Here is a 13,350-nt window from a genome sequence, read left to right as displayed (position 1 = left end):
CCTTACACTCTCTTTCTTTGGGCTGAAAGTAGACTATGGAGGGGCCCAGTGTGGTGGGAATCCGGCTCTGTCTTCAGCCAGCTGTGACCCGGGGCAAACATGTCGCCTGTGGGAGCAGTTTTCTTGCCCCCATTCCAGTTCCCTGAACACCTGTCTGGGTGAGCTCGCAGGTGTATGTCGCCCCTGCAGCCTGTCCTGTGTCTGGCGTGTCGTTTTGGGAAAGATTTATCTATTGCTTGTCACTGTGCTGCTTGTCACTGGTGTTTGTTACTCTGCTTCATCCTCATCACGAGCCTGTGAGGGAAGCTGTGTTGTTCTGTGTTACAGATGCGAAGGTTGGGCTCAGAGAGGTCATGTATTGTGTCCATGGTCACACACTTGGTAAGTGGCAGGTCAAGGGGAAACGGGCTGGGGATGGTCCTGTGAGGTAGCCTCTGGGCTTGGGGGGAACTGGGCTACACCAAGAGTCCCCTCCTCCTCCTTCTCTGTCTGCATTTCTCACTGGGTACACAGGAAGAGCCGCCTGCGGGGAGAGGGCTTTATGGACCAGAGGGAGAGTTGCACCACGTGGGAACTGCTGGCTGTCCCTGCACCGCCACAGTCTTGGTTACCACACTGAGGAGGGAAGAACATGGTGCAGATTAAAGTGTGGGCTGGGGTATAGGCTGCTGTGTCTTCTTCCCCCTCCAAGGGGACTTGGTGAGAGGTCCTTGTGTGCTGGGCACTGTCAGGCCTGGGCTAAGAGGTGGGCCCATGGAGAGATGGGGGCAGGTGAGGACACAATTTGTTGGCAGTGCTGGGTACGGCTGGAGGGCACTGGTGGGGGCGATGGAATTACCTCTCCTACACTCGTGCCTCAATGTCCCCTTCCATAAAGTGGAAAGGGTCGCTCTGGTGGGGGGAATGGCAATTCCTTCCTAATTCTTATTTCCAGGTTGTACGATCAAAATAAAGTTGTCTCGCCTGGCCAGTGTGGCTCCGTTGTTTAGTGTTGACCCAGGAACCAAGAGGTTGTTGGCTCGATTCCCAATCAGGACACATACCCAGGTTTCAGGCTCAATCCCCAGTGTGTGTGTGTGTGTGGGGGGGGAGGGGTGCAGAAGGCAACCAACCCATGATGTTCTTCTCTCATTGATGTTTCTATCTCTATACCCCTCTCCCTTCCCCTCTCTTTAAAAAAATAATAAAGTTGTCTTTATGCTCCCATTTTTAAAAAGTCCTTGATGATATAAATGTTGAGCACCAGAACGAACAGATGGCTTGATATTTACGTCACAAATGGAGTCCTCACTTGGCCAGAGGATCCCTGCAGGTCTATTTGGGGCAGGGAGCTTCCTTCTCTCAGGGACTGAATTGTGCTCTCTCCAAACTCACAGGTTGAAGCCCTAAGCCCCAATGTGAGTGTATCTAGGCTTAGGGCTCTTAGGAGGTAATTAAGGTTAAATAAGGTCTTAATGGTGGGACTCTAATCAGATAGGATTGATGGCCAAAGGAGAAGAAGATGAAGATGAAGATGAAGACGAAGACGAAGACGAAGGGGAAGGGAAAGGAGAAGGAAGAAGGAGGAAGAAGGAAGAAGGAAGAAGAAGGGACCTCTTTCCACACACAGAATAAGGATCATGTGAAGATACTGCAAGAAGGCGGTCATCTCCAGGCCAAAGAGAGAGGCCTCACCCTAGCTGGTTTGGCTCAGTGGATAGAGCGTTGGCCTGGGGACCAAAGGGTCCCAGGTTTGGTTCCAGTCAAGGGCACATACCTTGGTTGCAGGCTCTTCCCTGGGGTGCTTGCAGGAAGCAACCAATCGATGTGTTTCTCTCACATGAATGTTTCTCTGTCTTTCCCTCTCTCTTCTACTCTCTCTAAAAGATCAATGGAAAAATCGTCAGGTGAGGATTAACAAAACAAAACAAAACAAAAAAGAGAGGCCTCACCAGAAACCAACCCTGCTGGCACCTGCTTCTTGAACTTCAGCCTCCAGATCATAATAAATTTCAGTTTTTAAGCCACCCAGTCTGGCAGCCCAAGCTAATATAAGTCTTATTCCATTATGGCTGCTATAAAAAATACCACAGCCTGATAGCTTATAAACAATGTGCTTTTGTTTCTCAGAGCTATGGCATCCGGGAAGTCCCAGGGCAGGGGCCAGCAAAGTCAGGTGAGGGTCACAGCTGGAATCTCATAGGATGGAAGAGGTCAGGAGCTCTCTGAGGCCTATGTATAAGGGCGCTAATCCCATTAGCGATTAGATGACCCAATCTTCTCCTGAAGGCCCCACTCCTGATAACTTTGAATTTGGGGTGGTTAGGATTTCAACATGTGAACTTTGAGAGACAAATATTTTAGATATAGCATGCACCCTTCTTGTCCTGATTGGCATATACATGTGCTTTGACTTAATAATCACTGTATGAAGAAGAAGTGTGTGTGTGTGTGTGTGTATGTGGATATGGATGTTGTGTAGGGATGTGTGTGGGCATGTGTAAGGACATGTGTGTGTAGGAGTGTGTGAGTAGGGGTGTGAGTGTAGGGGTGTGTGTAGCTATCTATGTAGGTATGTGTGTAGAACTATCTGTGTAGGTATGTATAGTGGTATGTGTGCAGAGTTGTGTACGCTGAGTGGTATGTGTGTACATTCTACACTTTAGACAAATACTCAGAAACCTCACCAGAGATGGAGTGAGAGACCCCAAGAGCATGTGAGGCCCCTCTCTGCAGGGAAGAGCCTCATCACAGAGGAGCCCCGTCTGAGCCCAGGAAGTACCTGTGACCTGAAGGCCTGGTATTGTGTTTCTTGGCTCTCCTTGCTCTGTTCCCCCAACCCCTCAGGGGCCAGGCAACGGACCCAGCCAACTGTATCCCCGTTTCCTAGCAACTGTCCTTGGAAGGTGGACAGAGAATAACAAGGTCTGGTGGCTGGGCTGCTTCGGGAGGGCAGCAGGAGGACTGGACCTGGGCTGCTACTCCGGGGAGCCCACACCCCCCAGGGCTAGTCAGCACTTTCTCATTGGTATTGTGTGGGTTGGGGCACCATGCATGTTTAACTGCATAATTTGTGTTGACAGAATGGATGGGAATGTTTCATCAAGCAATTACACAAAGGAATCTGACTTGTTCAAAACACAAAGGCGACAGCCGGCAAAAATTAATGTGCACGCGTGCTCTGCACTGTGTTTGCCACCTCACTTAATGAGGGGGACGTTCCCTTCCCCTCTGAGTTATTCACGGAGGGGAAGGAAGGCAGACAAAGTTGTTTACTGGCTAAGTGAGCACAATTCGAGCAAGAAGCATTCCCGCCCTCTGTCATTTCCTTATGCCTGGGATCCTCTAACTTTGGCCATCTCTGGTGTGAGTGGGACTGGGACAGTCATACTCTGTCCTGTGACATTCTTAACTAGAGGTCACTTGGGTGAAGGTCAAAGGTAGCCTTCGAGTAAAAGCAATGTTACAGAAGGTTGCTGGCAGTGGAGAATGGGAGAAGCAGGTGCGGGGAGGGGGCTGGAGCGGGGATGGAGAGCGGCTGTCTTCTCTGCCCGCTTTGCCTAGGTGATAAGAGGAGCTCTCCCTTTCCTTTTTCTTTGCTTCCCTTTGGTCTCCTTCTCTCCTCTCCTTTTTCTTTCTTCTTCCTTTCCTCCCCTCCCCTTCATGTTCTTCCCCTTCCCATTTTTGAAGAGGGGTTCATGGAGGGAGGTTTAGCAGGTTCCTGAGCCTTCGCAGCTACAAATGGGAGGGACAGTGTGGAAGGCTGACAGGAGCAGGCTTGGGGATGGTAGGCCAGAGCCTCTATGTCTGGCTTTGCCACTGGATAGCTGTGCGATCCTAGGGAGCTGAGCCTCGGTGGGCTCACTTCTACAGCGCAGGGGTTAGACTACATGGTGTTCAGAGCCCTTTGCAGCTCTAACATTTTAGTACACCCCCTTGGCTGTTCTACTTAAGTCCAAGATTTGGCGCTGCCTCCTGGACATCCCTAAGTTTTACCGTAGACAGTCAGTCAGAGAGCCAGGAGTCTCCCCATTGGCCAGGATGGCACAGGGGGAGGTTCATACACCTAATAGACAAAAGATAAAAAGATGAATGGACAGGACCCAAGCACACCAAAAGCTGGCAATATAGTTGGGTAGAAAAAAAGCCCTCCCCTCCCCTACCTATCTGTATAAGAACCTAGGGCTTGAGCAGGAAGGGGGGTGGTCTTTGAGATGGGAGTCCACCATTCTCCCAGGTTGTGCAGCACCTGAATAAAACCTCTTTCCTTTCACACTAGCACCTGCCTCAGGAGTTTGGCTTTTCTTGTGGGAGGTAGCCAAACCTGCATTTTTTGGTTACCTGAGTGACTGCCCACCATCACAGCAGGGTGAATGGGGAAGGGTAAGAGGCAGAGCTGACTGTGCTGGTCAGCCTTCCCAGCTGACTTGGAAAATGCTGGCTGGGGCAATATCTAGGTACAGGACTTCTTCTGGTTCCCTCATGACTGTATATTTTTCCCCACATAAAAATATCTTATTACTGGAGCACACATTCATGATGTAAAGAGAAATTCACTTGGACAAGAGAAATTCCCCTACCCATATTCACCCGTGAGGTATATGCTCCCAACGTTCCTGAAACACACGTATAAATATGTAACCTATGTGCTTTGATTAGGGGGATTTTGATTCTCACTTTGATTTTCTGACTCACGAACTGCTGATATGCTGGCCACCAGGACCGGCACAGCGAAGGAGAGAAGGAAGCGGCTTCCTCGAGGGCAGGCGGAGGCAAAATGTAAGCTGGGTCCTGTCTTTTGGGCACCGGGAGCCTCCACAGTCTCTCCTGGTGCAGGTTGTGTGTAAATTTCAACCTGAACTGTAGACCCTGTGATGGTTAATTTCATGTGTCAACTTGAGGGGGGCTAAGAGATGCCCAGAAAACTGGGAAAACATCATTTCTGGGTATAATCTGAAAGAGATTAGCATTTGAATCAATACCCTGAGTCACAAAGGTAGCCCTCCCCAGCGAGGGTGGGCTGCATCTAATCTGCCGAGGGCCTGCATAGAACAAACCCTGGAGGAAGAAAGGGGAAATTGGCTCTCGTTGCTGCAGCTGAGACAATGGTTTTCTGCCAGTGGCCACCAGTGCTGGTTCCCAGGCCTTTGGACTTGGACTGGGTTCCACCGCCGGCTTTCCTGGCTTACCAGCTTACAGACTGCGAACTGCAGGACTTCTTGGCCTCCATAACCATGTGAGCCAATGTGAGCCAATTCCTGCAATATCTCCTACTGGCCTGATCTCTGGGGAACCCTCAGTCAGACAGACCTGTTGGTACATTGCCACAGAAGCATGTGCAAAAGGCTAAGAACCTTCAAAGCGAGCCTAAAACCAGTTTGTTGTTAGAACAAAGGGGCAGAATTCCCAGGGATCAATGCTCCCTTCTCTCTTTCTTTTAAGAAACATTACAAACACATGCCTCTCAGTGTAAAGAAATTAGAAAATAGATAAATCCATAGGAAAAAAATAGTGTTCCTTTATTTAAAAATGCATGTAGTGTTTTACCAAAGAATACATACATACACTTTTAACACACACACTTAAGTCACCTTTTTGGTTGGCGTGATGTTTGCCACTTGAAGAGAGCTTGAGGTGACATGTCATCTATTACATCTCCTGGGACCTACACATGAAGCTACATTCATGCAGCCAGGCCCTGGCAACATGAAGATGAATATAACCTGGGTTCTTGCTTTGAAAGGTCTCACGCTATGTTAGGAGAATGGTCCCTCCTAAATATAGTACAGTGTGGGGCATGCTAACATTTAGAAATACACTAAACAACATGGCAACAGAGAAGTATTGCATAGAATTAGGTAAACGTTGAGGCCATAGAGGTAATTTAGAGCATCTTCCTGCTCTGATTTTAGTCCAGATACACACTATTTACACCCATCATGAGAGCGCATCCAGGGGCTTGCAGGTAGATCTGTGGAGAGGAAGCTCCAGCTTTTACTTTTGCTTTTGAGGCAGAGATGTAGGTGGTGACATTGCTGCCGAAGCCCTGCTTTGTTGGCCTCTCACCTCCTACATCTGCAGCCTTTCCACGTGTTTGGGGCCATGCGTGTCTCACACTCTAGGGCACTGATCCTGGCTTCATGTAGGCAAGCCTTGTGATTTTACCAAATTGGGATAGACTGGTTATACACAGACTTCTTCCCTATATGTTCCTAGACATCTGTGGGGGATCAGCCCTATGCTCTCTCATGCTGGAGGAGAGGTGTGGGTGGTGGGGACATTCTCACCTCTCCTGGAAAGTGCATTTGATGTGATATACACTTCAACACAAGGAAGTGATACGTACTGACTTAGGTTAACTGGACACAGAGTCCCTAAGACAAAGTAGAGGGCTTCTTAGAGATTGCTCTTAGGAGACACACCTGTGAGAAAATAAGATGGAACAGGCAGCAGAAACTGATGGACAATAATGTTGCAGCTGAGGTTTTGGCTGATCCCATGGAGAACTCTGGAGCTGGGACAGGCCTTCAGAGTCGTCCTACGCTGAGGCAAGGGTGTGGTGGCTGTGTATTTCCACCAGCCAGTCACTGGTTGGTGATGGGCTGCCTCCTGGGAGGAATAACCACCTGGGATAAACCAGGTCCCTCCAGCGGAAAATTCCCAGTGAGGGATGCAGCTCTGAGCTCTCAGCACCAATAGTCCCAGCAGCAGGGGGCTGGATGTTCGGAGAAAAGGAGACCTGGGGAGATGATAACAGTATCCACTCCAGCCCACCTTTTGTGCCACTCAGATCTACTTACTTCTTACATCTCATCTAGAAAAAGGGCCTCCAGGATTCAGATTGGTCTCATTTTTTAAGAATTTGAAGGATTAGAGGATAAACCATACCTCCTATTCTACAGTTGATCTTTTCTTCCTCCCTTCCTTCTTTCCTTCCTTCTTTCTTTCCTTCCTTCCTTCCTTCCTTCCTTCCTTCCTTCCTTCCTTCCTTCCTTCCTTTTCTTTTTCTTTTTCTTTTTCTTTTTTTTTTTAAAAGGAGTGATGGGAGCTTTGTTAGCACCCAGCAGTCAGGCCAATGGGTGGTTGACAGGCCGATGGTCAGATGGTTGGACAGGCAGCGGGAACATGTGGGCAGGCGAGCATGAACCAGGCAGGTAGGCAGGTAGCAAGCAGGGGGATGCAGATGGGAGCTTCCCTGTGAAGGGTGTGGCATCCCTCCAGCGGCTGCCTGCTGGGGCCTGGGTGTGTGGCTTAGAACTCGGTGCCCGCCACACGGAAAGCCGGCCTGCCTGAGTCGGGCATTGATGAGGAGCGCAGGCTGGCCTCCCTTTGTAGCTGGATCTCCTTTAGTGCAAATATGGAAGTCGTGTCAGGAAGTTTGTGGATCTGCTTTCCAAGACTGAAGAAGAACGGGTGCTTCATGGCATCCTCTGCGGAGATCCGACTGCGGCCTTCGTACTGCAGCAGCTTGGTGATGAGATCGGCCCCCTCCCTGTCAAGTCGGGGCGCAAGGCTCAAAAAGGCCATGGCACGGTACTGGGGATAATTGCGTGCCTTGAACTCTTCATTGGACAGGATGCCCGGCCATGTCTCCTCAGTTGGGGTTCCCAAGGTGTGGAAGATGAGGTGCAGCTGGTCCTCCACTGTGGAGCCGGGGAAGAGGATCCGGCCCATGGCCATCTCATAGAAAATGCAGCCCACGCCCCACATGTCAATATGGGTGGAGTAGTGCGTGCAGCCGAGCAGGAGGTCGGGCGGCCGGTACCACAGGCTCATCACCTGGTTGGAGTAGGTCTTCATTAGGACTGACTTGGTCCGGGCCAGGCCAAAGTCAGCCAGCTTGAGCTCTCCTCTCTCATTGATGAGCAAGTTCTGGGGGTTGATGTCTCGGTGTAGCACCTTCTTCCGGTGGCAGTAGGCCAGGCCCCGGAGCAGCTGGAACAGGAAGAGTTTCACGTTGTTCATGTTGATGACATTCCCACAGTCAGCCAGGTACTGCTTCAGGTCCTTGTCCAGGCACTCAAAGACAAGGATGAGGGACTGCTCCATGTAGATGACGTCATGCAGCGTGACGATGTTGGCATGCTTGAGGTCCCTGAGCAGGCACACTTCCCAGATGGCAGTGCAGGGTGCCCCCTCCCCCTGTTCCAGTCTGATCTCCTTGAGTGCCACGGGGCTGTCTGTGAGCTTGCTTCTGCCTCTGTAAACGGTGGTATGGGTCCCCTCACTCAGCTTGTCCAGCTTGACGTAGGACTCCAGCTTCTCAAAGCCAATATCGGACAGGCTGACGTGGTGGAGGAGGTGGCTGAGCGGCTTGTTGAAGATGGGCCTGTTGAGGGCCAGCTTCTCTAGGCAGCCCTCGGGCAGCTGGTTCCCAGCTGCCAGCGACAGGCGCTCGCTGATGTCCTCAGTGAAGATCTTGCTCAGGGGATGGGTGTGCTTGCGCACCCTCCCCGGTGACTGTACCTCACCGCAGGATGCGGCTGAAGCCTGGCCCCTTTCCCCCTCAGGCCCCATCTGCAAGTCTGGGTGTACTGCCTCTGGCGCAGCGCCGAGCGGTACCCACGCAGAATGAAGTTCCCCAGGGGCGGCACCGGTGGGGGCCTCTCCAAGGTTACTGCCACCTCCGCAGCCGCTCTCATCTGGTCCTATCTGTTCGGGGGAACTGTTGGTCTTGTGCCTGCCTGGGCCCCCTCTGAGTGTCACTGGCAGCCGCCCTTTGATCTTCATCTCATCCATGGCGACCGCTATAACTGGAAGATCGGCTCCTCCGGGGTAGATTTCTGAAGGTTTAGTAACAGTTGGAGCCCCGGGATCTGGAACAGTAACGGTGGGGGCGCGCGAGCAATCCCAGCGCCGCGGGTGCCTGCGCAGAGGCGCCTGGGCAGCTCGAGGGCTGAAGCGGAGGGATCTTCTCCGCAGTTCACCAAACCCGAGGTCCCCTGGCTGCTGGGCCCTCGCCTCTGAAGGTGGAGTGGAGGTGGAGGCAGAAACGGAGGCAGAAACGGAGGCAGAGGCGGCATTCCGCACCGTGGGCCAGGAGCACGGCCACTGCAGGCCCTATTCCGGGCTCTTCAGCGCCAGCTGGACTCCACGAGTTCATGGAGGCTCCGAGTCCACTGCTCGCTGGAGACTCGTAGATCCTAGGGACTAAGCACCATGCGCCGCCTGCTAAGTTGATCTTGAATCCATAACTGATACTCACCATCCTCCTACTCCATCATCACCTTAGATACCCTCACTTTTGCCCGATCCTGTTACTAATGATTATTCTGGTGGGGTTACCAGACACTCATCCCTGCGGGGTCTGAGCCCCTGGTTACCAGGTTCTTCTTACCACACGGCTCCTGTGTCTGTTAAAAGAAGGCCTGTGAGTATTCAGAGAGGCCTCAGTGCATAACTTGACAAAGAGATTCATTCTTTCCTGTTTCCATTGTCTAGCAGCAGCCCCATCTTCTGTCCTATGATTCCTTTCCAGGCCAGTTGGCCTGGTGTGAGGGCCCCAGCGACTGATGGCAGTTGCAGTTTAGCATTTAATGAACTCTTGAGATCCCAGTCAAAGTGTTCCTCTTCTGGAAGCCAGAAGTTGTAGGATTGGAAGCGTACATCCCCAAGGAGGTATGGGTTGATGGTAAGTGGGCCCACTCTTCCTCCTACCCTTTAGTTTCCTGACTCCTGTATTCTACCTTTAAGGCACATAACACGCACCTGGACAATGGTATCATCTTCAAGTTGACATCTCAGTTTCTTTAAGAGGCTATTCCACTACACTCTTAGGCATGTGGCAGCTGAGGGTCACATTACTGCACTTTCTCTCTCTCTCTTTTTTTTTTGTTTTTGCCATAAAGTGGGTCCATGCTGGTTAGGATTTTATATCAGCTGAAGATATCCTCTTTAGTCCTCAGATAGTAATTGGGTTGGCCAAAGCCCTATGGTTAGAAAAGGCAAACTCATATTACATGATTTATTTATATTGGTCAAATTGAATCATTCCACCTTTCAGGGTGAAAGGAGTTGAGCGTTGCCACCAAGGGCCTAATCCATTTACTAGTGATGATGTCAAATATGGGGCCCAGTTTGGACTTCCATGGCTAGTAGGTTGGATATTCAGTAGCACCAGTAGCACCAGATCTTGGTGATGGGAGTGCCTCATAGGCCCATACAGATCTTTCTTTCTTCTCCCGTAATCACCCCGCTCATATGTCCATCACATCCACACTAGGGGGGACATAACAAATACTGGCTGACGTCAAATGACCGAGTCATTCTGTCCACTTGGTTGTTTTGTGTCTCTCTCATTGTAGGTGATTAACCTGTGATGCTAAAATCTTCACATTTTGTATCCATTCCTACTTGTCCATCTAGATGAGCTTCCTGAGGCCTTGTCTCCAATCTTTCATCTTTCTCCTTTCAGGAATTTGGTCCAACCAGACAGTTCCATAAAGATGCCCTAAATCTATGAATATATTTATTTTGGGTCATGTGTCTCTCCATAAAATGGGAGGCCAGAGGCACCTCCCAAAGTCCAGATAATTGGGAAGAGTTCTCCTCATTGCTCTCTTTCAGGATCACTCCTGATGGGGCTGTAGAGGAATAGCAGCCCATTTTCAGCTCATGCTGACACACCAAGGTGACCCATCCATATATCAAGCTCAGACTCTTTCTTCCTCCATTAGTGGGTATAAGGGAGTCCTCCCCAATCTCTCAGGCCTAGCAATAGGTATGACCTTTGGGACAGAGACATCAGTGCAACAGTGGTAGATGACATGGGGATTAAGATTATCAGCTCATGCAGCTTACTTTCAAATGAGAGATCCTACTCATGCCCACATGAGCCTCTCCCAGCTTATAAAGAATTGATGCTGGGTTGGCCTGACTTTACAACTTGGTGAGTATGACAGAGCCAAGCTCATGATGGACAGGTCTGGCCACATGGCTACTTGATACCATTGCTCACATATTCCGTTTTTATTAAGGCCTTGTGGCAAACCAAGTTCTGCCTTTCAAATGAAATGTCTGTTGCAGATGGCATGGTCTTGCTCCAAAAGCCTAAGCATCGCTTTGTGATTCCTTTTGGGTCTTGCCATCAACTTTATTTGATGTCTTTTCCAAACACAGAAACCTCTAACACCACAGGGTCTGCCAGGTTGTGCTGCCAAGTGACAGGAAGCTTGTATCACATCCTGGACCTGAGGCAGAGCCCTTTCCAGGCCACACTTAAAGCTGGCCACCTTTCATGTGCCCTGGTAAGTAGGTCAGAGCAGTTTTTCTAAGTATAGAATATGCTGCCTCCAGAACCCAAAGAGGCCTACCCAGGCATTGTGCTCTTTTCTTAGTGGTGGGAATTGTGAATTCAAGAATTAGTTACTTATTTGGGGGAGAATGCCTTTCTACACCCCAGGCCATTGGATGCTAAAATATTTACTGCTGTGGCAAGACCCTGAACCACAGAGTTCATGTACAGCCTCTGGAGCACAAGTGCTTCACCAAGGCCTTCAACATTTCTGCCCCTTCTCGCTTACCTGCTCTAATTAGCATAATGGGACCAAGATGGTGGGCTAATTTGATAATCTGTGGAATGTATAGATGGGTTAGTCTCTTTGATAGGGGGCAGGTTAATCAACAAAACCCTGGGGCATAACTATAAAAAAAACTATAACTGATTTGTGAATGTGTACTGCTTTAGATCCTCTTTGAGAAAGGCGGGGGGAAAAGAATGCATTTGCCACAGAGATGTCTGCATATCAAGTGCTGGAGTCTTTGTTAATCTGCTCTGGTCAAAGTTACCACATCTGGCCCAGTAACTACAGTTGAGGCTGGTCTTTGCTTCAGTTAGCAGTTGTCTACTGTCCTCCACGATGACCCATTTGGTTTTTGAGGTCCTAGCATTCCCATTGCCACCAGGAAGCCCAGTTCTGTAATGGCATCTCCTACTGCTGGTTCCAGCTGAAAGGTGACAAACACTAGTGGACATCTTAATGCTGCTGGTGTTCCTTTCCCAGCACATTCCTTATCCCTTTGGTAAATGGAGAGTCCTCCTAGCCTCCCATGGAACATGGTTAACTGGCAGGTGTTCTGCCTATATCCACCGGTTATGCCCACTTTTCTGAGCCTTAACAGGAGGGCAGATTGGGGTAGGGATCGTGAAGGGTTCTGGCCTGGTCTTGTAGGGCACCTGACTCATCTGAGGCCTCTGTGTTCACTACTTTTTATCACAGGAGATAGGGCCCTTCTGCAGGCCCAACAGGTTTGGGAGAAACTGGGAGTTCAAAATTCTCAACTATATCAATCCAGATAACCACATGCTCTTAGTCTCAGGGTCCCACTCCTCTGGTGTGGCCTTGACCCTGGTGTTAAGACCTGGAAGCCAAGAATCTACCTCCTCTGGGTCTCTGCTGCTATCACGTGGTCCAGTCGAGCCAGTTCTTCATGCTGATGGCCTTCTGCTGCAGGAGTTGGAAGTTTCCCTAAGAGCCTTGGAGGAAATCCTTGTTTCACATTTTGCCTTGAATCATCTGTCTTCAGTGTGCGAATCAGTGGCACTCAGCCACAGCCACCAATTCCAAGGTCATTCTAGTTCCCTCCCTGCCTCTCCAGTGTCAGAGATCTTACCCAGCCAGTGCATCACCTTCCACTGGTGTCCTAACACTTGCCACTTTGTTAGACCTTTTGCAGTTGCATTGCTAAAGCACCCGAGACTATCCATTCTACCCACCACCAGTGATGGGGCCTATGCTGCCAGCTGGCCAGGGAGTCATCACCTCCCAACTCCCACTTCATACCTGGCTTTCCAGGATCACTCTTCTGCTAATTGGCTTAGATTAGGTTCTGGAAACAGACTATGAGACGGAGAATTTCATTCAAGGTTTATTGGGGATTGCTTCGGGGAGAAACACCTGCTGGAAAACAAAAAGTGAGGAGGGCAGGTCTAGTGAAGAAAAAGGATGAGGATGAGGAGGAGAAGGAGAAGGAGGAGAAAGAGGAGGGAGAGGAAAGGGAGAAAGGAAGAGGAAGAGGAAGTAGAAGGGGGGGGGGAGGAGAAGAAGAAACTGACCTCAAATGCAGTTTCCATTAAGGATTCCAATGGGGAGCTTTGAGCTAAGATGGCCTTTCAGTATTTCTTCAGTTGAGGGGAAAAAAGGGTGGGGAAGATGCTGAGCCTTTTATTCTCATATGAACTCATTATTTGCCACAGCTTGTCTCTTGGGAGGGTTGTAACCTTGGGAGGGCAATTTCTCGCAGCAGAGGGCAGCTCCCAGGGAGGGATGCAGCCCTGAATTGTTAACAGCCTGGCACTGGACTAATCGGCAGTGCTGAGGGACCCGAGGAGGATACTGATGTGTCCACTGCAGGCACCCTGGGCTCATGCTG

At 50.2% G+C, this 13,350-nt stretch overlaps 1 pseudogene; it reads right to left on the bottom strand.

The window, feature by feature from the left end:
- Nucleotides 1-7,012: 7,012 nt before the first annotated feature.
- Nucleotides 7,013-8,718, bottom strand: LOC102758171 (annotated as a pseudogene).
- Between the last annotated feature and the right edge of the window lie 4,632 nt (nt 8,719-13,350).

This window comes from Myotis davidii, unplaced genomic scaffold (assembly GCF_000327345.1).
Source record: "Myotis davidii unplaced genomic scaffold, ASM32734v1 scaffold448, whole genome shotgun sequence".
Lineage (NCBI taxonomy): Eukaryota > Metazoa > Chordata > Mammalia > Chiroptera > Vespertilionidae > Myotis > Myotis davidii.
Note: the sequence above shows the minus strand (reverse complement) of the source record. Positions and strands in the feature narration are given on the sequence as shown.